Raw genomic sequence first — 25,479 nt, forward strand, 5'->3', positions numbered from 1 at the left:
GCGCGGGGAAAGCAGGATATAGAGACAAGATGGAGGGTGGTACACAGGTCCTGGGATGAGGGGAGAAGAGTGCAGGAGAAGAAAGAAGGCAGAGGGCTAAAAGACAAGTGTGCTCAATGTCACAAGGAGCATTTCCACATTTAAGGGTACAAGGAGACAAAGTGTGCAGGGCAGTGAAGGGGGTGAGGCATATTGGGATCTGGGGAAAGAAGGCAGTGTTTCATGGAAATGAAGGGGGTCACGGGTATGGGCACTTCACAGGGAAGATACTCATGGTCTTTGGTTGGTGAAATTCACAGGAGACAAGGTCTTGGAGGGATTAAAATCATGGTGGGAGAGGAGGAAGGGGAAGATGTGTGCGGCAGGCAGACCTTGGAGGAAGACACCATGGTCCAAGACAGACAATGTTGGCAGAGAGGGACCCTGGAGGAGACTGTGAGCGCGAAGAGAGAGGCACAGGGGAGGGAGCCAGGGAGCCAGGAGAAAGGGGTGATAGGAGTAGGATAGTGCATGTGGGTGTGGATCGGGTCTGTGCAGGAGTTCAGGCTGGGGCAGCGGATGGTGTGGAGTGTAGAGGACCCAGGGAACGGGGGGAGATACTGGAATCGGGAGTGAATGTTCAGCAAGACAAGGGTGCAGATGGTGTGGTTTGAGGGGGCATTGGAAGGTGAGGAGGGTCGCATTGGAGTCCCTGGAATAGTGGTCATGTAGGGACAGATGTCCAAAAGATGATGGGAAGGAGGTTGGGGAACAATTTTAATGGTAAAATATTTAAGTAATAGAGTAAAAGTATTCATGAATTACCCATGATCTCCAGATGTTAGTTTTTTATCACTGAGGGGTATCCTTCTTCTTATGCAGTTTCAGAGCATATCTGAACTTGTATCAGAATCGCACTACAGGGGCATCTGGGTGGCTCAGTTGGTTAAGCATCTGCCTTCAGCTCAGGTCATGATTCCAGGGTCCTGGGGGGATCGTGCCCCTCATCGGGTTCCCTGCTCAGCGGGGAGTCTGCCTCTCCCTCTCTATCTGCCACTCCCCCAGCTCATTTTCTCTCTCTCTCTCAAATAAATAAAATCTTTTAAAAATCTCACTACACGGGCGCCTGGGTGGCTCAGTTGGTTAAGCGACTGCCTTCGGCTCAGGTCATGATCCTGGAGTCCCGGGATCGAGTCCCGCATCGGGCTCCCTGCTCGGCAGGGAGTCTGCTTCTCCCTCTGACCCTCCCCCCTCTCATGTGCTCTCTCTCATTCTCTCTCTCTCTAATAAATAAATGAAATCTTTAAAAAAAAAAAATCTCACTACACACAGCGGGGAATCTGCCTCTCCCTCTCTGCCACTCCCCCAGCTCATTTTCTCTCTCTCTCTCAAATAAATAAAATCTTTTAAAAATCTCACTACACACACACACACACACACACACACCACATTCTGTTTGGCTCAGTATCTCCATGGTAGAGAAGTAATGCTTTTCAAATTATATAAGAAGAGCTATGGCAGGGATACCTGGGTGGCTCAGCCGTTAAGCATCTGCCTTCGGCTCAAGTCACGATCCTAGAGTCCTAGGATTGAGTCCCGCATCGGGCTTCCTGCTCAGTAAGGAGCCTGTTTCTCCCTCTCCCTCTGCCTGCCGCTCCCCCTGCTTGTTCTCTCTCTCTCTCTCTGACAAATAAATAAAATCTTTTAAAAAGGGGGGGGGTATGGCAGGGGGCACCTGGCTGGCTCAGTTGGAAGAGTACACGACTGTCAATCTCAGGGCCACGAGTTCGAGCACCACATTGAGTGTAGAGATTACTAAAACAAACAAACAAACAAACAAAAGGTATGGCATTTTAGGAGGAAGAGAGGGCGCAGCATCCATCCTGGGACTCAGCATTTACCCGAGAAAGACGCTCCCTTTTCTTCTCTTGCCGTCTTTTTCATTGTCTTGAAAAATCATAGCTGCAGTTTGAGACTATGCCTTGTATATGGAATTAACATACAGTTCAAATCATAGCAATCTGTTTGAGTTGTGTTTCCCCAAATTAATATATTGAAGTCCTAACCCCTAATACCTCAGAATGTATTTGGAAATAAGGTCATTGCATATGTATTTCCATTTCCTCAATCTTCATGCTGCCCCTCTTCCTACCTCTGTAGCCCCCTAGACCTGCACCCTGCAACTCCTTAAATCTGTATCCATCCCCTAGATCTCCACCTGCCCCATCACCCTCCAAACTCTTGACTTGCCCCTGCTCCATCCCACCTCCACCTGGCCTTTCTAGGCTTCCATACCCATTTCCATCCTGTACCCACTTTGAAATCCATCCTTTCCTCCACTTTCCCCCCCAACCCTTCCAGAGAGCTCAACCCAACACTTCTTGCCTCCTATCACCTCCACATCTGCCTTCCCCCTTTACCTATATTTGCCCCCATCCCAGTGACTTCACTCTATTTTCTGTGTCCTCTATGGTGCATCCCTCAAAATTCCAGCTGTGAAACATTGGGCACTATCAGCTCCCTGTGTACCCCATGCACACCACCGCAACTGTCCTTTTCCTCTGGGTCCTTTAGCTTCCTCATGCCCACTATCTCCCCAGCTGACTTCATCACCCACACATTTTGCCTGAGCCCATTTCCCCCCATGCAAGGCTCCAGCTTCCCTTCCACCCTCTATTTCTGTCTTGGACCACAACCATATCCAGCACATCCATGCCATAACAACACACTATAGTTTAGTTTCTTTTGTGTTTTAAATGTTGTCTTGACCCAGTTTGGGGGCTCTGGCTAGTGGATGGGCAGTCTCCCCTCTTGAGCATCTGACCAAGTCTACACCTCAACCACTGCCCTAACTGGGCTCTCACTCAGTGGGCCACTTTGCAGCAGCTGTGACTGCCCAGGGTCAGGTACCAGACAACGAGGGACAGCCCTTATGCTCTGGAACCTGTGAGATTATTTAAATTAGCCAATTCAAAGGGTGCCCTCGAACCCTAGCTAACCCCATCCCACTTGCCATGCAGAAGCTGTGCCTACAGCTTCAGCTTACGGTTACCCTGTTCCTGGGGAGCAATCCCCTGTGTAGCCTGTCTGTCCTTCTCTCATGCAGAGCCGTAAGTAATAAAGAGTTCTGCCTTCCATTTGTGTGTGTGTGTGTGTATATATGTGTGTTATTCTGTTATATCCTGCCATCAAAAGAGTCTTTAAATCTTAAAAAACAGAGTCCCCTCCCCCCGTATTCTTTACCCCTGTGGACATGAACTTACCTGTGCCTTTTGTCCAGCCCTGCCTGTCCTTGCTTCTGCCCACTGTCCCCTCCCAAATATCCCCGTTGTGCCCATGACTGCTATAACCCTTATCACACAGGGCCCAATATGAGTTCCACCCTTCACTGCTTTGCACACTTATCCTCTGTGTGTCTTCAGACGCCTCGGTACACTTTAAACACACAGCACCTTTGAACCCCTGTGTGCATTTGCCCTCTGTACCCTCTCCTTCTGCACTGTGTATCCCCCAAACCCTATGCTCATGAACCCCTGCCATCTTACCCTTATGTCCCCTGTCCCTGTGTCCTGTCACCACCATACTCAGTCATACCCACACTCCCCACCTTCACCTCATGTGGCAGAGCTCACAGAACTTTTTTCCTAATTTTTAAAATTGTGGTAAATCTAAATGTAACATAAATTTTACCATCTTAACTGTTTTAAGTGTACAGTTCAGTGGTTAAGTGTATTCATATTTATATGCAACCTTATCACCACTGTCCATCCCAGAACTCTTTTCATCTTGCACTTCTGAAACACTATACGCATTAAACACCAGCTCCCCATCTCTCCTCCCGCAAGACCCTGGCACCCACCATCCTGCTTTCTCTATGATTTTCTACTATAAGCCCCTCATATAAGTGGGATCATACAGGATTTGTCTTTTTTTGACTGGCTCATTTCACTTAGCATAATGTCCTCAAGGTTCATCCATGTTTTCACTTGTGGCAGGATGTCCTTCCTTTTTTTTTTTTTTTTTAAAGATTTTATTTATTTATTTGAGACAGAGAGAATGAGAGACAGAGAGCATGAGAGGGAGGAGGGTCAGAGGGAGAAGCAGACTCCCTGCCGAGCAGGGAGCCCGATGCGGGACTCGATCCCGGGACTCCAGAATCATGACCTGAGCCGAAGGCAGTCGCTTAACCAACTGAGCCACCCAGGCGCCCCATGGATGTCCTTCCTTTTTAAGGCTGAACAATATTCCACTGTTTGCTTTTCCATTCATCTGTTGGACACTTGGGTTGCTTGCGTATTTTAGCTATTGTGAAAGATGCTGCTGTGAACACGAGTGCACAAATACCTCTTCAAGACCCTGCTTCCAATCCTTTTCAGTACATACCTGGAAGTGGGATTGCAGGATCCTGTGGTAATTCTATTTTTAATTTTTTATGGAATTGTCAAACTGTTTTCTACAATGGCTGTTATTTTTTTTTTAATTATTTTTTGAGAGGGTGAGCAGGGAGAGGGGCAGAGGGAGAGGGAGAGAATATCAAGCAGACTCCCTGCTGAGCGTGGAGGCCCCTGCAGGACTCGATCTCAGGGCCCTGAGATCCTAACCTGAACCAAAATCAAGAGTCAGACGCTTAATGGACTGCGCCATCCAGGCATCACTGGTGGCTTTGATTTTTATTCCCACTGCCTCAGCACAGGGTTCCAGTTGCTCCACATCCTTGCTGTCCTTGCTCTTTTCTTTTTTTGTTTGTTTTATAGTAGCCGTACTGTATGAGGTGGTATCACATCATGGTTTTGATTTATATTTTCCCTAACGAATTGTGATGTTTCATGTGCTTATTGGCTATTTGTATATCTTCTTTGGAGAAGTGTCTGTTCAAGTCCTTTGCCAATTACTGAACTTTTTTCCCTTTTTACTTTTGAGTCGTAGGATTTCTCCATATATTCTGTATACAACCCCTTAACAGATACGTGAACTACAAATACTGTCTCCCATTTTGTTGGGCCTTTTCACTTCGTTGATGGTGACTTTTGATCACAGAAGTGTTAAATTTTCATGTAGTCCAGTTTTTCTATATTTCCTTTTGTCACCTTTGCCTTTGTCATACCCACAGAAGTGTCTTGGGTGTCACACCCAAGAAGTCATTGTCAAATCTAATGTCATGAAGATTTTGACCAGTGTTTTCTTTTTTTTTTAAAGATTTTATTTATTTGACAGAGCGAGATACACAGCGAGAGAGAGAACACAAGCAGGGGGAGTGGGAGAGGGAGAAGCAGGCTTCCCGCAGAGCAGGGAGCCCGATGCGGGTCTCGAACCCAGGACCCCGGGATCATGACCTGAGCTGAAGGCAGATGCTTAACGACTGAGCCACCCAGGCGCCCCTCCTGAGAGGGATTTAACTTAATTCCACAGCCGCAGCCTAGACCTGCCTAGATAACATCCAGTCTAGGCCCCGCCCCGCCGCCCCCCAGCCCCCAGAGCTGAGGCCAGTCCGGTCCTTCCGGAGGAGCCGCAGAGACCACGCCCCGCCCCGTCCTGGTTGGGCACAACTTTTTTTTTTTTTTTTTTTTAAAGATTTTATTTATTTATTTGACAGAGAGAGATACAGCGAGAGAGGGAACACAAGCAGCGGGAGTGGGAGAGGGAGAAGCAGGTTCCCTGCCGAGCAAGGAGCCCGATGCGGGGCTCGATCCCAGGACCCTGGGATCATGACCTGAGCCGAAGGCAGACGCTTAACTGACTGAGCCACCCAGGCGTCCCGAAATCTGACTTTTAAGGTGCTTAAATATTGTAGTTACGAAATAAATATACTGCTCACATTTCCTTACAGGAATCATATGTTAAATTTTCAGTGTTATTAGAGGTGTGCTTACAGTACTACCATGCTTATAATACAGAGTATGATGAAACTATAAGAATTATTTCATCCTGTGCAGGAACCACCTATCTGCAGTTGTTTCTGGAATACAACAAACGTTTTTCTTCTAAGTCTGGGCATAGGATGCACTTCATGAAAACAGTAGTTGTGTCTCTAATAAAAACATCTGTGACTTGATGATTATGGACAGGCTACTTTCTCTCTTGAAGTTAGAGAAGCAGCCTGTAAGGAAGAGATAACTTTATAATTAGCTTCAGACAAGAGGTGTCAGGACCACATGTTTTATTTTTATTTTTATTTTTATTTATTTTATTTTATAGTGATAAGAACACAGGAGATCTACTTTCTTAACAATTTTTTAAATTAATTTAAGGGTAGAATTTAGTGATTTCTCAGTTGCATATAACACCCAGTGCTTATTACATCAAGTGCCCTCCTTAATGCCCTTCACCCAGTTACCCCATCCCCCCACCCACCTACCCTCCAGCAACCCTCAGTTTGGTTCCTATAGTTAAGAGTCTCTTATGGTTTGCCTCCCTCTCTGTTTTCATCTTACTTTATTTTCCCTTCCCTTCCTCTGTGTTCATCTGTTTTTCTTAAATTCCACATATGAGTGAAATCATATGATATTTGTCTTTCTCTGATACTTATTTCACTTAGCATAATACCTTCTAGTTCCATCCATGTCATTGCAAATGGCAAGATTGCATTCCTTTTGATGGCTGAGTAATATTCCATTGTATATATATATACACCACATCTTCCTTATCCATTCATTTGTCAATGGACATCTGGGCTCTTTGCATATTTTGGCTATTATGAACATTGCTGCTATAAAAATTGGGGTATATCACTATGTTTGTATCCTTTCAATAAATACCTAGTAGTGCTTATTGTTGACTTTATTCTTACTTTCTTGGTTTTTTTTAAAGATTTTTATTTATTTATTTGACAGAGAGAGAGATAGCAAGAGCAGGAACACAAGCAGGGGGAGTGGGAGAGGGAGAAGCAGGCTTCCCGCTGAGCAGGGAGCCCGATGCGGGGCTCGATCCCAGGACCCTGGGATCATAACCTGAGCCGAAGGCAGACGCTTAACGACTGAGCCACCCAGGCGCCCTATTCTTACTTTCTACTTCAATTCCTGTATGTCCGGAAGAAACTTTTATTTATTTATTTATTATTTATTATTTATTTATTTAAAAGATTTTATTTGAGAGAGAGAGAGAAACAGCATGACAGGGAGAAGGTCAGAGGGAGAAGCAGGCTTCCCGATGAGCCAGGAGCCTGATGTGGGACTCGATCCCAGGACTCCGGTCTCATGACCCGAGCCGAAGGCAGTCGCCCAACCAACTGAGCCACCCAGGCACCCCTGGAAGAAACTTTTAAAAACAAGTATACATTTGACCTCTTTTCTTTAGAAGTTTTCAACCTAGAAATTTCTGCATGATTTGAAAAATTCTAAGGGTCTTTTTCTTCAGTACGTTTAAACTCCTCCTTCACAGTGTAAGGACATTATACATAAATGTACTCACTATATCCCATGGTTTTTATTGGTGATACGTGTTTTTTAAATTGAAAAATACAGATATAGTGCACAGATAATGAAACTGCATACTGATGACATATCTGTACACAGCACTTATATCAGTGCACAGAATATCATCAGACCTCTGGAAGCTCCCATTGCTGTCCCTATCTGTCACCCCTCACAGGGTAAACACAGTGGTGACCTCTGCCAGCATACATTATTATTGTCTATTTGGTATTTAAAGAAAATAATAGAGCATTAACTCTTGTATTTGACTTTTTTCATTTAAGTTGTTTGAGAATTTATGGTTGTATGTTGTTGTGACTCATCCACTGGCATTGCTGTATAGAATTCCATTTTAGGAATATCAAACAATTAATCATTCCACTGTGACCAAGAGTGGGTCAAGAGAAACAAGATTTAAGGATGAGTTTTCTGAGTTGGTTCCTGGGTTTCTAGAAGTGGCTTTCTAATCTGATTAGATTTAAAAATGCAAAAGAAGAGTGCCTGGGTGGCTCAGTTGGTTAAGCATCTGCCTTTGGCTCAGGTCATGATCCCAGGGTCCTGGGGTAGAGCCCCATGTCAGGCTCCCTGCTCAGCGAGGAGTCTGCTTCTCCCTCTGCTCCTCCCCCAGCCCATTCATGCTTGCTTTCTCTCTCATGCTCTCTCCCTCTTTCTTGAATAAATAAAATCTAAAAAAAAAAAAAAAATTAAAAATTGTAAAAGAGGGCTCCTGGGTGGCTCAGTCAGTTAGGCATTTCCTTTGGCTCAGGTCATAATCTCAGGGTCCTAGGATCGAGCCCCACGTCGGGCTCTCTGCTCAGTGAAGAGCCTGTTTCTCCCTCTCTCTCTGCCACTCCGCCTGCTTGTGCTCTCTCACACTCTCTCTCTCTTAAATGAGTAAAATCTTAAAAAAAAAATTGTAAAAGGAAGCACATCACAGATTATCTGTCCTTGACACTCCTTATCAGCCATTTAAAAGAAGTAAGTATCAAGGGCGCCTGAGTGGCTCGGTCAGTCAAGCATCTGACTCTTGGCTCTGGTCATGCTCTGCATGGAGTTGGCTTCAGATTCTTACCCCCTCCTCCCCCTACCCCTCTACTCCTCCACACCCCCACCCACTCATTCGCACCTTCTCTCTCTCAAATAAATAAATAAATAAATAAATAAATAAATAAAATCTTTTAAAAAAATAAAAAGTATATGGATGGCATGTATTTGATACTTGCACACAGTTTTAGATAACTTATAAACATGATAACATTGGCTGGTTGCTCTTAATGTAGCTAAACGAGGGTGAAAGAAAAGGATGAGCTTGGGATTCTAATTCCCAGCTTAGGCTGCGTGTAAATGACCCAAAGGACTGTGTGTGCCCTGAAGGAGACCTGAGCCTGGGTCTCCAAACCCCCTTCCTGCCAACATGCCCAAGTCTCCTTAACATAACAGAGAAAACTCTGCTTTCTCCAGATCTCAACACATGTCTGTTTACATTGTCAGCACTCACTTGATTATCTTTAAATACCAGCAGAAATGTATTTTTGTTTTTGTGCTTTCCTTTGCCCTGCTCCTCTTTAATCTGGCCATTTCTACATGAAAATATGGTAAACATGCCCATCTCCCTTCATCACCTCATATTTCAAACAAATCAGTGCCATCTCTCTAAGGATATGACTTACCTACAAAACTTGTAACTGGCTCCCAGAAACACTACTGCCCAAGAATGGATGTTTCCTCCAGTCCCACCCAGGCTATTCTTTATGTGGTGGGGAAATTATTTTCTTTAGTTGGAGGAAGGACAAGGCCACGCTCTAACCCATGTTCATGTACCTTTTCCTGAAATTTCATGCCAGGTTCATTTCTTGGAAACTTATTGCATTAGATTGAAAGCCACACACTTGAAGACTTCTCTGTAATATCCAGATTGTGTCAAGACCTGGTGTTTATTATTGCATAAATTCTGAACTCCTTTACTGGCAGTATTAGGAAAACTTCAATTATATAAGTATTTATAAGATAATGGTGTTTCATTACAATATTGTTATGATTTATTGTTTATTTTGAAGAAGATGCTCAGCATGTCCTGTTTACTGTTGTCTTGGGCTCATAATTTTATTTAGGACCCTGAGGGGGATGAATGAATTGGCAACTGTATGTTGTAGAAATACATACAGTTTACATATTTCTCATAAGACGAGGGGATTTTATATTCCCTGCCCAGGCAAAGCAGAGCCTAGGTACCTTGGAGTTGTGGCTCATGAGCAGAAAGGGGCTGACAGTTGGGAAACACATAGCCATGATTGCAGTGATGTTCAGGAGGACCCAGCTGGGATTATCAGAAAGAGTCAAAACAACTTGAAAGACAGAGGAGAGGGTGTAAAAATAGACAAAGGTGCTCAGCAGAAGAAGGATGGTTTTGGTGGCTCTGGACTCAGGGGAGGACCTGGAGGAAATGGTTCTTCGTATATGTTGGACCCGCTTCTTGTGCCTGTACAAGATGAAAAGCATGGTGCTGCTTGCCCAGAGCATGAGCCCCAAACACAGCACATCAGGGAATGACAACAGTGCTGCATACGAGTCTCTGGTTTTGTCATGAACCAAAGAACAGTATCCGAAATCCTTATCACATCCTTTTGTGATATTTTTCTCACTCAATGTGCTAGTTAAGTAGAGAGGAAAAATGACATTGACCAGCATTTGCAGCATCCAACACAGGAAGATAGAGGGAACAATGTACTTGGGAGCTTTTACTTTAAGCTCTGCCCACCAGGAGTTTCTGGGGCTGATTGTGATGGCCTGGTAGACACTCAAGATGCAGATGCTACCAATGGATACTCCCCTCCCCACCCTGTGAAAAAAGAAAAGAAGTTTGCATCCAAAGTGACTAAGGCTATGTTTCCACCCAAATGCTGCCATGGTCTGGGGGACTGCTCTACAGAGCAGGGTTAAGAAGTTGGCCACAGTCAGGTGCTTGTGAATGAAATCTGTGGACTTCAACCTGTAGTCAGTGAAGGAGAGGAGGACATAATGACAAAGAAGTGAGAAATTGCCCAGGATGCCAACCGTAGTCTGTGTTAAGAAGATCAGTCCTGGGCGCCTGGGTGGCTCAGTTGGTTAAGCGACTGCCTTCGGCTCAGGTCATGATCCTGGAGTCCCGGGATCGAGTCCCGCATCGGGCTCCCTGCTCAGCGGGGGGTCTGCTTCTCCCTCTGACCCTCTTCCCTCTCGTGCTCTCTGTCTCTCATTCTCTCTCTCTCAAATAAATGGATAAAATCTTTTAAAAAAAAAAAAAAAGATCAGTCCTACCGCCAGTTCCCTGTTGGCCATTTTCTCTCTTCCCAGTCACTGTTAGTTGCCTTCTGAGCTAGAATGTCCTGCATGGGAACATAAGGCATGGGCCACATGGATCACGTCAGCTGAAATCCAGTATGTTCCCCTTTCCATTCGTTCCCCCTTGGAAACACCTATTTAATGTTTATTTTTTCATAACAGCTTTCTGAGGGCTGAATGTAGAACTTTTAAAGAGCCTTTATAATGTAAAATCTCTCCTGCGAAGGCACTCACATGAGAACATCTTCACGCTTCACAAATCTATGAGGCTAGCACTATTGTGGATGTAACTAAAAGATGAAGAGAACAGACACACAGAGAGGTTAAGTATTTGTCCACATCTGCTCCTCCAGGCTGTGTGGGGATTGGGAACCAGCTGGGCTGGAAACCGTGATACTGCACTGAGCCACCATGGTCTGCTAGAAAGCTGGGCAGCTGTGTTCATCGAAATCCAGACCTGCAGTCAGTTTTGATTTGCCACCTTGTGGTTTGATTGTAAAGTGGTGGTATTCTATAATTTTCATTACAACAACTTTCCGTTCACTTGTAACGATTTATTCAACAGGACAATATCAATTATGGGTAAAGTGTTCAATATCTTAGTAAATGTACCTGCACTGTGGGCAGAATACTGCAGGAGCCTGTCCCCTGACAAGTTATATGTAGTGGATGCAAGTCTGGCTTGATACTAAGATGGCAACAGAAAGACTAATTTGCTTTTATGTCAGGAACGAAGTGTAATGGCAGCAGTCACAGGAGTTGTTGAATAATCACATGTAATTCTGTAAACTTTGGGACATAAAACACTAACACATGATAAAATAGTAATCGTGTAAGGCAGAAATTAAGTTAGTATTGATTTCAAATGATACACTTATCTACTTATTAATACCTCAGTTGAGTAAACCTATTAACAATGCCCTCAGATTTGTGAATGATATTAACATTAAATACATCACTGCAAATTGGCATCTGTAAGGCATGTATTCTTACACACTCTCTAAATCCAAGTACTGGGTTTTTGTATTGATAGTAGAATAATTTTTTTAAAGATTTTATTTGCCTGTTTGACAGAGAGAGAGCACAAGCAGGGGGAGCGGCAGAGGCAGAGGGAGAAGCAGGCTTCCTGCCGAGCAGGGAGCCCGATGCGGGGCTCGATTGCAGGACGCTGGGATCATGACCTGAGCCGAAGACAGACGCTTAACTGACTGAGCCACCCAGGTGCCCTGATAGTAGAATAATTTTTAAATGGGTGGAAAGAACATGATATGCACCTGACAGCTGCCATCTGGAATGCATCATCATTTTGTCAACTGTTCCTTACGTGCTCATTTCCTAACTTCCAAAATGAGTAAGTTTCACTATCATTGACAGATTGTGGAGGTTTCTAGTGCACACTCAATTAATGTCCCCATAATTTCGTGATACATCCAGTTAGAGACACCTTTCCATTCAAGTCATTACCATTTGGATGATAAACTTTCTGCACAGGATCAGATGCTTCCTGGACGTACTCTTCACCACATGCATACTCTTCATAGTCTTCGCTACAAGCATGGAAGTGTTACAGGTGCACCCCTAGTAACCCGGAACATTTAGTCTACAATTCCTGTGACGTGGACTGTACAGCAGATTGATTTTACCACTCAGTCCTTAAGGGCTTAAAAATCTGTGTGTATTATTACCTGCAGGAAACACCGACAGTCACTATGAGCAAAGATGACCTTTGTTGCATTAGGAGCCATCAGGGATTGGTGAAAATCTAGGATCCCATCTCTCTTTCCTAGCTGAGTGCAAACCTCAGAATTATTACACCTTCCTGCATGGCTTTCAAAATGAATCAGGTGATACACAGAAGATTGCCCTTTTCTGATATGATCACTCACCCAGATTCTTGATATCCCTTTTCTTAAACAGACACCACCTCTCAGTCTGAAGTAGGAATCCTCACCAACTCCTTCCTGCTGCCAGGAGGGGCTCAGTGTGAAGGACACGGCAGCCAGACCCTGAGATATAGGTTTGTGATTCTGTGAGGTCCCCGCCCTCACAACTGCAAGTATTTCATTTGTAGCCACACTGGGAGTGTGGGTTTGGGAGCTGAAGATGTTTCTGAAAATTTTCCCCTCAGTTGTTAATTATGAAAAACAATTATGAGTTTCTAGTTAGAACCCCATAGGAGACTATTTGAGTATTTCTGTGAGGCTCTTTTTTCCCCCTTGATCCCTGTAGGTAGATAGGGTATTCTATGAAGAAATATTGAGTTCTGACACGTGAGGGACTGGTGGCTAAGTCTGTGTGTCTCACTGGATTCTGCACTTCCCAGAGAAGTTTCTCTACCCAGAAACTAGTATTTTGCTAATCTTCTGACCACTGAACTGAACCATCAATTAAGTTTATTAGTAGAGAAACAATGAGACAAAATACCTGGTAAGAATATTCAGAGATACAAGTAAAAGGAGGAACATGATGTAAATAACATGGTATAGAAATTATTTTACAAATCAAAGTTAATGAATTTGGCCTTGTTTGAATAATTCAGTGCCAATTAATAGGAAAATTGTTTAGGAACATATGCTTTACCATAATTGACCTCTACTCATAAGAAATACAGACAGAACAATATCCACAGAAGAAAGAAGGACGTTTCTAAAAGACTGTGTCACAGATTTAAAGCAGCAGGATCAGATGGCTCAAACAGAAGATTCTACCAGTCCTGTAAATATTGGATGAGCCAACCCTCAGGTACTTAATTCAAGAGGATCACATGGTTACAAGAGTTCTTTACTGTTTTGTTGTTGTTGTGTTTGAATTTTCAGTAATGAGCTCTTACTGCTTTGGTAAGAAGAAATACAAATTAGGAGTTGAAACTGATCCTTTGGTTTTCCCTACAAACAAGTCCACATGTGATGCAGGTTCACTATGTAGTGAGCAGTCATTTTCAAGTCAGAGCCATCATGGTGGGCAACTCAGACTGCACACAAACATGAACTCATTTACACACTTACAAGCAGATGGAAACACGTGTATATGCACACCCACACTCACATATACTCACATACTAGTAGAAACATACATGGTCACTCATGTACTCACACAATTACAGTTGAAACTCACAAACATTCAGGCACATACTGAACACGTACAAACTCACCCTCATCGACCTTAATGTTCACCACACCTTCACTCAAACTCACAGTTCACATTCACTTTCATAATGTCAACGTACACATTCATCATGTATGTGTGTGTGTGTTAATGACATGTTCATATACAGAAGAAGAGTTGTATCTCCAGACCTCTGGATGCCATAAATGGGGGTTCTTTTTTATCATTTGTAGTCCTTCCAAGCCTGCAACTACCCACAAGGAGAGTATTTGCAACATAGATTCTTAAAAATTTCTTTGAGCATTATCACCCTAGGTCAGGACGTGTGGTAGGAATGTTGTGGTATGTAGGGGAGTGGCAGTACATGGGTGTGTGACAGAGCAGGTGAGAGAGAGGGTGCAGTGAAAGAAACATAAGGACAAGGTGCAGAGGTCCTGGGGTAAGGGGAGAAGAGAGTGCACGAGAGGAAAGAAGGCTGAGGGATAAAAGACAAAAGTGTGGGGCGCCTGGGTGGCTCAGTCGGTTAAGCGACTGCCTTCGGCTCAGGTCATGATCCTGGAGTCCCGGGATTGAGTCCCGCATCGGGATCCCTGCTCGGCGGGGAGTCTGCTTCTCCCTCTGACCCTCCTCCCTCTCATGCTCTCTGTCTCTCATTCTCTCTCTCTCTCAAAGAAATAAATAAAATCTTAAAAAAAAAAAAAAAGACAAAAGTGTGGTCACTGTTGCAGGGAGGCATTCTCAAGTGAGGGTACAAGGACACAAAGTGTGCCAGGAAGTGAAGGGAGTGAGGCATATTGGGATCTGGGAAAAAAGAGGTGCAGGGTTTCCTGGGAATGGAAGGAATAATGGGGATGGGCTCTTCACAGGGAAGATATTAATAGTCTATGGTTGGTGAAATTCACAGGAGACAAGGTCTTGGAGGGATTAAAATCATGATTGGAGAGGTGGAAGGGGAATATTGTGGGGCAGGTGGATTTTGGCGGAAGACAGCATGGTCCAAGCAGATCGAGAATGTTGGAAGAGGAGAGGGACCCTGGAGGAGACGGTGAACACAAGGAGAGAGGCAAAAGAGGCACAGGGCAGTGAGGGAGCCAGGAGAAAGGTTCAGGGGTGATAGGGATGGGGTAATGCCTGTGCGTGAGGATCAGGTTTGTGTAGGAGTGCAGGCTAGGGCACTGGATGGTGTGGGGCTTAGAGGATCCAGAGAATGGGCTGAGATACTGGAATTTGGACTGGGATGTTCTGCAAGACAAAGTAGAGCTCGGATGGTATGGTTTGCAGGTCGATGGAAGGTGAGGAGGTTCGCACCGTAGTCCCTGGAATAGTACTTAGGTAGGGACAGCTGTTAAAAAGATGACAGGAAGGAGGTTGGAGTGCAAAGCAGAAGGGTGACAGGGTTGACTGCAGGTGAGGGGTGTGTGGAGGTTTAGCAGGTGGCTCCAGCTCTAGGGTGTGGGCATGGGTGATGTTGCTGTGGGAGGGGCACATGGTGGGGTAGAGGAGCCAGGGAGCCAGGAGGGATGGTGGTGGCACAGGGCAGATTGGAGGCCACTGAACTCTATTCAGTAATTCCGATTTATGCTCAAATCACAAGCTTCGTGGGCAGTTTCTAATTTCAGTTCAGGAGGCAAAACTCTTGCTTCTTCTGTAAAATGCGCCTTTCACATCATGACATAGACCATACGGTATAGGAGGGAAGGTGCAATCTTGGATAGGGACACTCAACTGCATTCTCACCGTTCCTTGGGGAAATCAGAAGCAGGATGTGACCTTGATGGCTCAGGCTGTAGAGGCTGTTTACTGGTATCCAGCGTTGCAAGTGTTGGTAAGAGCTATCCCGTCCCAAACTCTGCATATTTATTCATGATCTGTTCTGGGTCGAATAAATTGTATGCCCCAATACTGATCTGATGAAGATTCTTTTATGTGTTGTGATATTTCTAGAATCTAACACTTTATTTTACCTGTATGAGCTTTAATAATCTTTATTTGTGCACTTTAATGTAACAAGAAGACATGGGATACCTGAAAATTTTGAGGATATCGCTCCTGTGTTTTTTCATTATAAGAAACCATGAGAAAAGGGAACCAGAGGTAACAGAGTTGTAGACAGATTAATAATTTCTAAAATATATTTTTAAATTTATTTATCTGAGAGAGAGAATGGGAGACAGAGAGCATGAGAGGGGGAGGAACAGAGGGAGAAGCAGACTCCCCGCTGAGCAGGGAGCCCGATGCGGGACTCGATCCCGGGACTCCAGGATCATGACCCGAGCCGAAGGCAGTTGCTTAACCAACTGAGCCACCCAGGCGCCCCTAAAATATTTTTTTAATTGCAAAAATTCCACTGATATAATACAATGGCCACATCTCCAGTTTGGGGGTTATTGGCTTTGGTCTTGGCTTTGTTATGATACTAAGTGAAAAGAATTGGAGGGTTTAAGGTTACTAATGAGCTGACCTTAAAAAGAGATGTTATCTCGGATTATGTGGTGGATCCAGAGTAATTCTATGAGGCCTCAAAAGAGAGAAGCCAGAGAGAGTCAATAGAAGAGGAAATCAAAGATTTGAAGCATAAGAGGGATTGAACCGACTAGTGCTGTCTTTGAAGCCGAAGTGTAGGTGAGCACATGTGGAAACCATAAGAAGGAAATTAATTGTGCCAACAACGTAAAAGGTTATGGAAGTGGATTCTACCCCAGGCTCTGGAAATTGAAGCCCAGGCTGATTGACACCTTGATTTCAGATGGTGACACTCTAAACAGAGTAACCAGCCAAGGTCCCCTATGTTTTTGATGTAAGAACTGTTAGAAAATAAATGTGTATTCATCCTTTCTGATGGCTGAGGAATATCCCACCATTTGCATCAACATGGATGGAACTGGAGGGGATTATGCTTAGTGAAATAAGCAGAGAAAGACAACTATGATATGGTTTCACTCATATGTGGAACATAAGCAATAGCACAGAGGACCACAGGGGAAGGGAAGGAAAACTGAATGGGAAGAAATCAGAGAGGGAGGCAAACCATGAGAGACTCTGGACTCAGGGAAACAAACAGGGTTACAGAAGGGAGGGGTGGGGGGATGGAGTAACTGGGTGATGGGTATTAAGGAGGGCATGGGTTGTGATGGGCACTGGGTGTTACATACAACTAATGAATCGTTGAACACTGCATCAAAAACTGATGATGTACTATATGCTGGCTAACTGAACATAATAAAAAAAATATGTGTCTTGTTAAACATCTGCTAAGGAGTTACATCAATGTAAGAGACTAAATATTTATTCCTCCCTACCCCCAAATCACATGGTGAAATCGAATCCCCAGTGTGATGGCATTTGGGGAGGAGGCTTTGGGCGATGCATAAGTGATAAGGATGAGCTGTCGTGAATGAAAACATTCACCTTGTAAAAACGACCCCAGAGAGCCCCTTCCACCGTGAGAGTACACAGCGGTAGGATGGCCATCCATGAGCAGGAACTGGGCACAGGAGATGGTCGTTCTGAAAACCTCCCAGGTGATCCTAACGGGAATCCAGCCTTGAGGACCACTTAGCCAGACATCGCCTCTCAAAGTGTCGTTTGTATGTGCATCTCCTGAATTCCTGTTGAAACCGAATCTATAGGAGAACCCCACTCTAAGAGATTGAGATACACCTGGGGTGGGGCCCATGAATGAGCCTTTTCAACAAGGTCTCTGGGGGCGCGGAGGCTTTTCTCCTCAGAACCCTGTTTCCATAGCGTCCCCCCAACACCAGTCCCTCTTTCAGCAACACTAGAGAAAGCAAGCAGAGCACACCTGATCCTCTACACGCTACCATCACATCTCAACATAAATACTGGGGGTTCCCTGCATTTAGCAAATGAAGGGGAAGGAACGGAACGGAACCAGGACTGGTGATTCTTGTGGGGAGGGAGGGGCTGCTATAGCAAAAAGTCTGAAGACCCCACCAGCCACGGCGGGGCGTGAAGTTGCAGTCTCCAAGTCCTAGGCGGGGCAGGCCTTCGTGGGTGGCCTCTGCGCAAGCGCGAATGTGGGTGTGGCTACTGCCTCCCTGCGCCTGCGCACTTGGGACCAGGGTCAGATGACCCTCGTGTTTTCCCAGGTGGCTTCGGGCCCACAGGGGCGTTTCGCTCTTCCGGCTGAGGAACTGCTTGATAGCAGCGGGTTTTCCTTCCGCAAGGTTAGTTGTGAGGAATGTGGGCTGACGCTGGTGTGGTAGTGCTTGCGGGGCCCCAAGGAGGGAGGGGGACTGCGTGCTGCGGGCAGCTCAGCTCTGCGGTCACAGCAGCTCCAGAGCCTGGCGCGACAGGCGGGTGTGAGGGTCCTGTGAGAGGGACTGTTCTGGACTAGAGTCTGGTGGCGCCTTTAACCGTGTGTATTCAGTAACGAGTCCCAGGGCCCTGGTGCCGCCCTCGGGGGCATCTAGATTTTAGGGGACACTGATTTCAGGTCCCGGGAGTGGGGCGAGGGGCCATACACAGTGCGCCCCGTGGAGCGCATGCGCGAGGTCCTGGGCTGGGAGGAAGTGGGAATGAGCGAAGTCTGGGGCCCACCTGGAGAGAGCAGAACACGTGGTAGTGAAAAGATGGGTTTGTGCTTCATTTATTTATTTTTAGATTTTATTTATTTGAGAGAGAGAGAGCACGAGCAGGGGGAGGGGCAGAGGGAAAAGGGTTTGTGCTTCAGATTCTGTTTGCATGAAGAGCGCAATCTGAGCCCTGGTCTGTGGTCTTGGGGAGGAGCTGGGTCTTGTGGGTGGTCGAGGGGTCTGGTCAGGGGGTCCAGATGTGGTGGGATCAGGTGTGGACTATAGATCCTGGTCCTGACGAGGGCAGGATGGGCCGGGAGACCTGGGCACAGTTGTGAGGTAGGAGAGGTTGCACCTAAGCAGGACCAGCATTGTTGGGAGGCCTTCTCAGCTGCAGCCTGGTTGTGGGGCTCAGTCTCAAGTGGGGTACGGCTCAAGGGTTGGCTGCACACAGACTGCCCCACCGTCCACGCGGGGGCGCAAGTGTTGGCTGCACACAAAGCACACGGCTTCTTGTGCTCATCATCCATGTAACAAGTCCCAGTGCTCAGGTCCAGGCGCTGCTGGAGTAGACTCGAGCTAACAGCTTGTGCACTGATGCCAGACCTCCAGTCAGAGAAGGACAAACACCATATGTTCTCATTCATATGTGGAATCTAAGAAGGAAAACAGATGAACATGTGGGAAGGAGAAAAAAAGAAAAATTGAGAGAGAAACAAGCCATACGAGACTCTAAATGATAGAGAACAAACTGAGGGTGGATGGAGGGACATGGGTGGGGGAAGGGCTAGATGGGTGATGGGTATTAAAGAGGGCAATTGTTGTGATCAGCACTAGGTGTCATATGTAATGATGAATCACTAAATTCTACTCCAGTAACCAATATTATGATGTATGTTAACTAAAGTTTTAATAAAAACAGAAAACAAAAAAAAATATCGGTCTACATAAAAACACTCAGTACTCCTTGAATAAGTGGCCTAATATAGGCTAGGGAAGAGAGAATATGAGCTGAGTCTTCAGTGTGTTGATTCAGAAAGTAAAGAAATGCAGTCATTGCTGGGGTTTTGGGGCAGGAAGAAATAGCGATTACAGCTGCCCCTGGAACAACATTTGGGTGGGGTGCCTATTCCTTGTGCCATCAAAATCTGCATATAAGTTTGGCTTCCCAAACATTTAACTACTAATGCCTACTGTTGACCAGAAGCCTTACAGGTAACAAACAGCTAACATATACTATATATTCTATGTATTGTATACTGTATTCTTACGATAAAGTAAGCTAGAGAAAAGAAAATGTGAAGAAAATTGTAAGAGAAAATAGTTTACAGTACTGATCTGTAAAAATTCCACATGTAAGTGAATCTGCGTCCTTCAGACTAGTGTTGTTCAGGGGTCAACTGTACTGCTTAATGGCTAATTTTCTGTGTAGGATGATGAAGTAGGTAGTGGTTATGGTTACACAACATTGTGAATGTGTGAAATGCTACTGAATTGTACACTCTAAAATGGGGGTACATTTTATGTTCTGTATATTTTAACTTGTGATAACAAACAAAACTTGATGGGATGTAGCCAGGGTGAAGAACCCCCAGTGGGCAAATTTGGAATAATTTGTGCAGCAAAAAAATATATAGTAATATGTCACTGCAAATAGGAAGGAAATCTTGAATGTATTGTGATAATAGATGTAGGGAAGGGGAAAAAGGAAACCTCTCCTTTACACAGGAATGGTAACTAATACACATGTAAAGGCAGTGGGAGGGTTGCTGCAAGGGTGGTTCAATATCTCAAGTCAACATGGTACACCACATTAGTAAAAGAAAGGTAAGAATCATATGATCCTCTCAATAGATGCAGAAGAAGCATTTGGCAAAGTACAACATCGATTCTTGATAAAAACCCCCGACAAAGTAGGGATAGAGGCAGTATACCTCAATATCATAAAAGCCATATATTAAAAAACCCACAGCTAATATCATCCTCATGGGCAAAAACTGAGAGCCTTTCCTCTACAGTCAGGAGCAATACAGGAATGTCTACTCTCACCACTATTAGTTAACACAGTAATGGAAGTCCTATCTTAGCATCAGAGAACAAAGAGAAATAAAAGGCATCCAAATTGGCAAGGAACAAGTCAAACTTTCCCTATTTGCAGATGACATGATACTCTATAGAAAACTGAAAAGACCACCAAAAAATTGCTAGAACCAATACACGAATTCAGTAAAGTCACAGGATGCAAAATCAACATAGAGAAATCTGTTGTATTTCTATATACCAATAATGAAGCACCAGGAAAAGAAATCAAGGGATTGATCCCATTTACAATAGCACTGAAAACCGTAAGATACCTAGGAATAAACTTAACTGAAAAGGTAAAAGATCTGTACTCTGAAAACTGTAAAACACTGATGAAAGAAGTTGAAGATAACACAAAGAAATGGAAAAGCATTCCATGCTCATGGATTGGAAGAACAAATATTGTTAAAATTTCCATATTACTGAAAGCAATCCCTATCAAAATACCATCAGTGTTTTTCACAGAGCTAGAACAATCAATCGTCAAATTTGAATAGATGCACAAAAGACCCTGAATAGCCAAAGCAATCTTGAAAAACCAAACCAAAGCTGGAGGCATCACTATTCCAAACTTCAAGTTATATTACAAAGCTATAGGGATCAAGACAGTATGGTACTGGCACAAACACTCACGCACATAGATCAATGGGGCAGAAAAGAAAACCCAGAAATTAACCCACAACTACATGGACAACTAATCTTCACCAAAGCAAGAAAGAGTATTCAATGGGAAAAAGCCTCTTCAATAAATGGTGTTGAGAAAACTGGAGAGCAACATGCAAAAGAATGAAACAGGACCGCTTTCTTACAGCATACACAAAAATAAATTCAAAATGGATGAAAGGGCTAAATGTGACACAGGAAACCATCAAAATCCTACAGGAGCACATAGGCCGTAACCTCTTTGACCTTGCCCATAACAGCTTCTTACTAGAAACCTTGCTAGAGGAAGGGAAACAAAAGCAAAAATAAACTACTGGGACTTCATCAAGATAAAAAGCTTCTGCACAGCAAAGGAAACAATCAACAAAACTAAAAGGCAACCTTCAGAATGGGAGAAGAGTTTGCAAATGACATATCTGGTAAAGGTTAGTATACAAAAAATATATACAGAACTTATCAAACAACAACCAAAACACAAATAATCCAGTTTTAAAAAAATGGGCAGAAGACATGAGTAGACATTTTTCCAAAGAAGACATATAGATGGCTAACAGACACATGAAAAGATGCTCAACATCACTCATCATCAGGGAAATACAAATGAAAATTACAATGAGCTATCACCTCACACCTTTAAGAATGGCTAAAATTAACAACATGGGAAACAACAGGTGTTGGTTAGGAAACACAGAAAGGGGAGCCCTCTTACTCTGTTGGGAATGCAAACTGGTGCAGCCACTCTGGAGAACAGTATGGTGGTTCCTCAAAAAGCTAAAAATAGAACTACCTTATGATCCAGCAATTGCACTACTAAGTATTTACCCAAAGGATACAAAAATAGCAATTGGAAGAGAGATATGCACCCCTTTGTTTATAGCAGCTTTATCAACAATAACCAAATTACAGAAAGGGACAAATGTCATCAATTGATGAAAAGATAAAGAAGATGTGGTATATATACACAATGGAATATCACTCAGTCATAAAAAAGAATGAAATCTTGCCATTTGTAATAACTTGGGTAGAGCTAGAGTGTATTATGCTAAATGAAATAAGTCAGAGAAAGACAAATACCATATGATTTCACTCGTATGGGAACTTAAGAAAGAAAACAGATGAACATATGGGAAGGGGGAAAAGTAAAAAAGGAGAGAGTGAAACAGCCACAAGAGACTCTTAAAGATAGAGAACAGACAGGGTTGATGGAGGGAGGGGGTAGGGGATGGACCAGATGGGCGATGAGTATTAAAGAGGGCACTTGTTGGGCGCCTGGGTGGCTCAGATGGTTAAGCGTCTGCCTTCGGCTCAGGTCATGATCTCGGGGTCCTGGGATCGAGTCCCGCATCGGGCTCCCTGCTCCTTGGGAGCCTGCTTCTCCCTCTGCCTCTCTCTCTCTCTGTCTCTCATGAATAAATAAATAAAATTAAAAAAAAAAAAAGAGGGCACTTGTTTCTGTTTGTTTTGTTTTTTGTTTCTGTTTTTTTTATTTGAGAGAGAACAGAAGTAGGCAGAGTGGCAGGCAGAGGGAGAAGGAGAAGCAGGCTTCCTGCTGAGCAGAAAGCCCAACATGGGGCTCAGTCCCAGGACCCTGGAATCATGACCTGAACCAAAGGCAGAAGCTTAACTGACTGAGCCACCCAGGTGCTCTGAAGGCACTTGTTTTGATGAGCACTGGGTGGTGTATGTCAGTGATGAATCACTAAATTCTATTCCTGAAACCAATATTGCAGTGTATGTTAACTAAGTGGAATTTAAATAAAAACTTGAAAAAAGGTAGTAGAATGTTAGAACAACTATTTTGCAACCATCATCTGATAACTGACTCAGATAAAAATCATCAGTAGATGCTAAAATACTTAGATGAGCCTTAAGTTGTTCAAACAATGTCAAAATAGAACTCCAGGCGCACCTGAGTGGCTCATTCCATTAAGCTCCAACTCTTGGTTTTGGCTCAGGTCATGATCTCAGAGTCATGAGATCAAGCCCCAAGTCAGGCTCCGCACTTATCTCGGAGTCTTTTGGGATTCTCTCTCTTCCCTCTGCCCCTCCCCTTACTCGCACACTTGCACACGTGCATGCTCTCTCTCTAAAATAAAATCTTTTAAAAAAATAGAAAATATATTACTCCAGCAATTACTTATTAATGAAGCAGGGGAAAAGCACCTTGAAAATGAACAGGTATAGTAGATGGTATCATAACCAAATAAGAACACTTAATCAGCAATAATAGAAGATACTTACAGCCTTTGCCTCTGAGGTGATGCCCTTAGTCTTTTCATTCCCACTCTCTTCCCAGCTGACTTTAGCACCCACACCCATTTTGTTTCCCTCACACCATTATCCCCCCAGCAAGGTTTCAGTCCTGGATCACTAACCATGTCCAGTGCATCCATACTCCAAGAACATAGTGTCATATCATTTTTGTTGTTGTCTTTCATATCGATGCTATTTCAAGGTTCCAGCTACAAAGCAGTCAGTTCCCCCGACCAAGCAGCTGACCAATCCACACCTTAATCACTTCCTTTACTGGGCTCACATAAGCAGCTGTGACCACCTAGGGTCAGGTACCAGACAATCAGGGATAGCTTTATGTTTTGAACCTGTGAAATGTTTCAAGTCAGCCAGTTCAGTGGGAACTCTAGAAAACTAGCTCCCCTCACTCTGCTTCCACACATAAGCTGCTCCTGTAGCTCTAGCTTGCTGTTACTCTGTCCCCATGTACAGCCCCCTCCCCGCAGCGTGGCCCTGCCTGGCATCCTTCTCTTTGGAGCTGTTAGTAATAAAGAGTTCTGCCTTTCATCTATCCAGGTGTCATAGTGTTGTGTCCCACCATCAAATAACCTTTAAATCCTACAAAATGTATGTTTCCTCCCTTCTGTTCTCTTAAGCCCACATGGACATGAATTGTCCTGGCCTTTCCCACCCTCTCCCTACTGTTGCTGATTATCTCCCTTCCCCGTTTTTCCCCTTGTTCTTATGACCACTGTACCCCTAGGCCCCCAAACTAATGTCTGTTGTGTTACACCCTTAACTTCCATGCACGTTGTCCCCTTGTTCCCTTAAGACCTGCAATGCACTTGAAACATTTAAGTCCTGTGTGCCTTTTTATCCTGCATACTCTCTCACCTCCCACACTCTGTATATTCCTGTTAGTTGAATTGTGTATCCCAGAATTCATATTTCATAGTCCTAATACCTAATACATCAGAATGTGGAGATGTGGCCTTCAAAGAGATGATTAGGTTAAAAATGAGTGCACCCTAATACAATACGACTGGTGTCCTTACAAGAAGAGGAAGTTAGGAAACAGCAGCAATGTAGTTGTGTGAGGCCAGAAAAAGGCCATGTGAACAGCACACAGGGAGAAGGTGGCCATATTCAAGCAAAGAGAGAGGCCTCAGAAGAAACCAACCCTGCTGACACCTAGATCTTGGTTTTGTCACCTAAAAACTCTGAGGAAATAAGTTTCTGTTGTTTATGCCATCCAGTCTTTGATATTTTGTTATGGCAGCCCTACTGTACTAAAACTGTCCCATGTCACCACGTTGTGTGCATCATCCCTGTTTTATTGCTTTGCACTCTTCCCCTCTTCCCTGTTCTCCTGCTGTGTTACAGCTCATGAACTGCCATTCACCACCAAATTTTTCACCACTCCCTGAATTTCCGGAGCCAGAGCTCAGAGAAGTTTTGAAATGCTGCACATTTAAAATGTGCTCCTGGGATCTGCAGTTGGAAGAAATGCAGTTGCAGACATGGCTCCTCTTTCTTGCATTCACAGGCTTGGATACATGAAAATAATTACTTTATACGAACATTTTTCTGCCATTGCTGGGTCATAGGGTAGCTCTATTTTTAACTTTTTGAGGAACCTCCACACTGTTTTCCAAAGTGGCTATACCAACTTGCATTCCCACCACAGTGTAAGAGGGTTCCCCTTTCTCCACAACCTCTCCAACATTTGTTGTTTCTTGTCTTGTCAGTTTTTGCCATTCTAACTGGTGTAAGGTGGTATGTCAGTGTGGTTTTGATTTGGATTTCCCTGATGGCTAATGATGATGGACGTTTTTTCATGTGTCTGTTAGCCATTTGTATGTCTTCTTTGGAGAAGTCTGTTTATGTCTTCTGCCCATTTCTTGACTGGATTATTTGGTTTTTGGGTGTTCAGTTTGAGAAGTTCTTTATAGATCTTGGATACTAGCCCTTTATCTGTAGTGTCATTTGCAAATATCTTCTTCGATTCTGTGGGTTGTCTCTTTGTTTTGTTGACTGTTTCCTTTGCTGTGCAGAAGCTTTTTATCTGGATGAAGGTCCCAGAAGTTCATTTTCGCTTTTGTTTCCCTTGCCTTTGGAGATGTGTTTTTTTAAAAAAGATTTATTTATTTATT

At 44.1% G+C, this 25,479-nt stretch overlaps 1 long non-coding RNA gene and 1 pseudogene across 1 annotated transcript in view; both read right to left on the bottom strand.

Annotated features, from left to right (window-relative positions):
• The window catches only part of LOC145717681 (uncharacterized), a 281,227-nt gene that overhangs the window by 3,634 nt on the left and 252,114 nt on the right, over nt 1-25,479 (bottom strand). The gene's annotated exons all lie outside the window — the stretch shown is intronic.
• On the bottom strand, nt 9,692-13,784 carry LOC102750284 (vomeronasal type-1 receptor 4-like; annotated as a pseudogene).

This window comes from Leptonychotes weddellii, chromosome 16, assembly GCF_054177405.1.
Source record: "Leptonychotes weddellii isolate Sample4059 chromosome 16, ASM5417740v2, whole genome shotgun sequence".
Classification (NCBI taxonomy): Eukaryota; Metazoa; Chordata; class Mammalia; order Carnivora; family Phocidae; genus Leptonychotes; species Leptonychotes weddellii.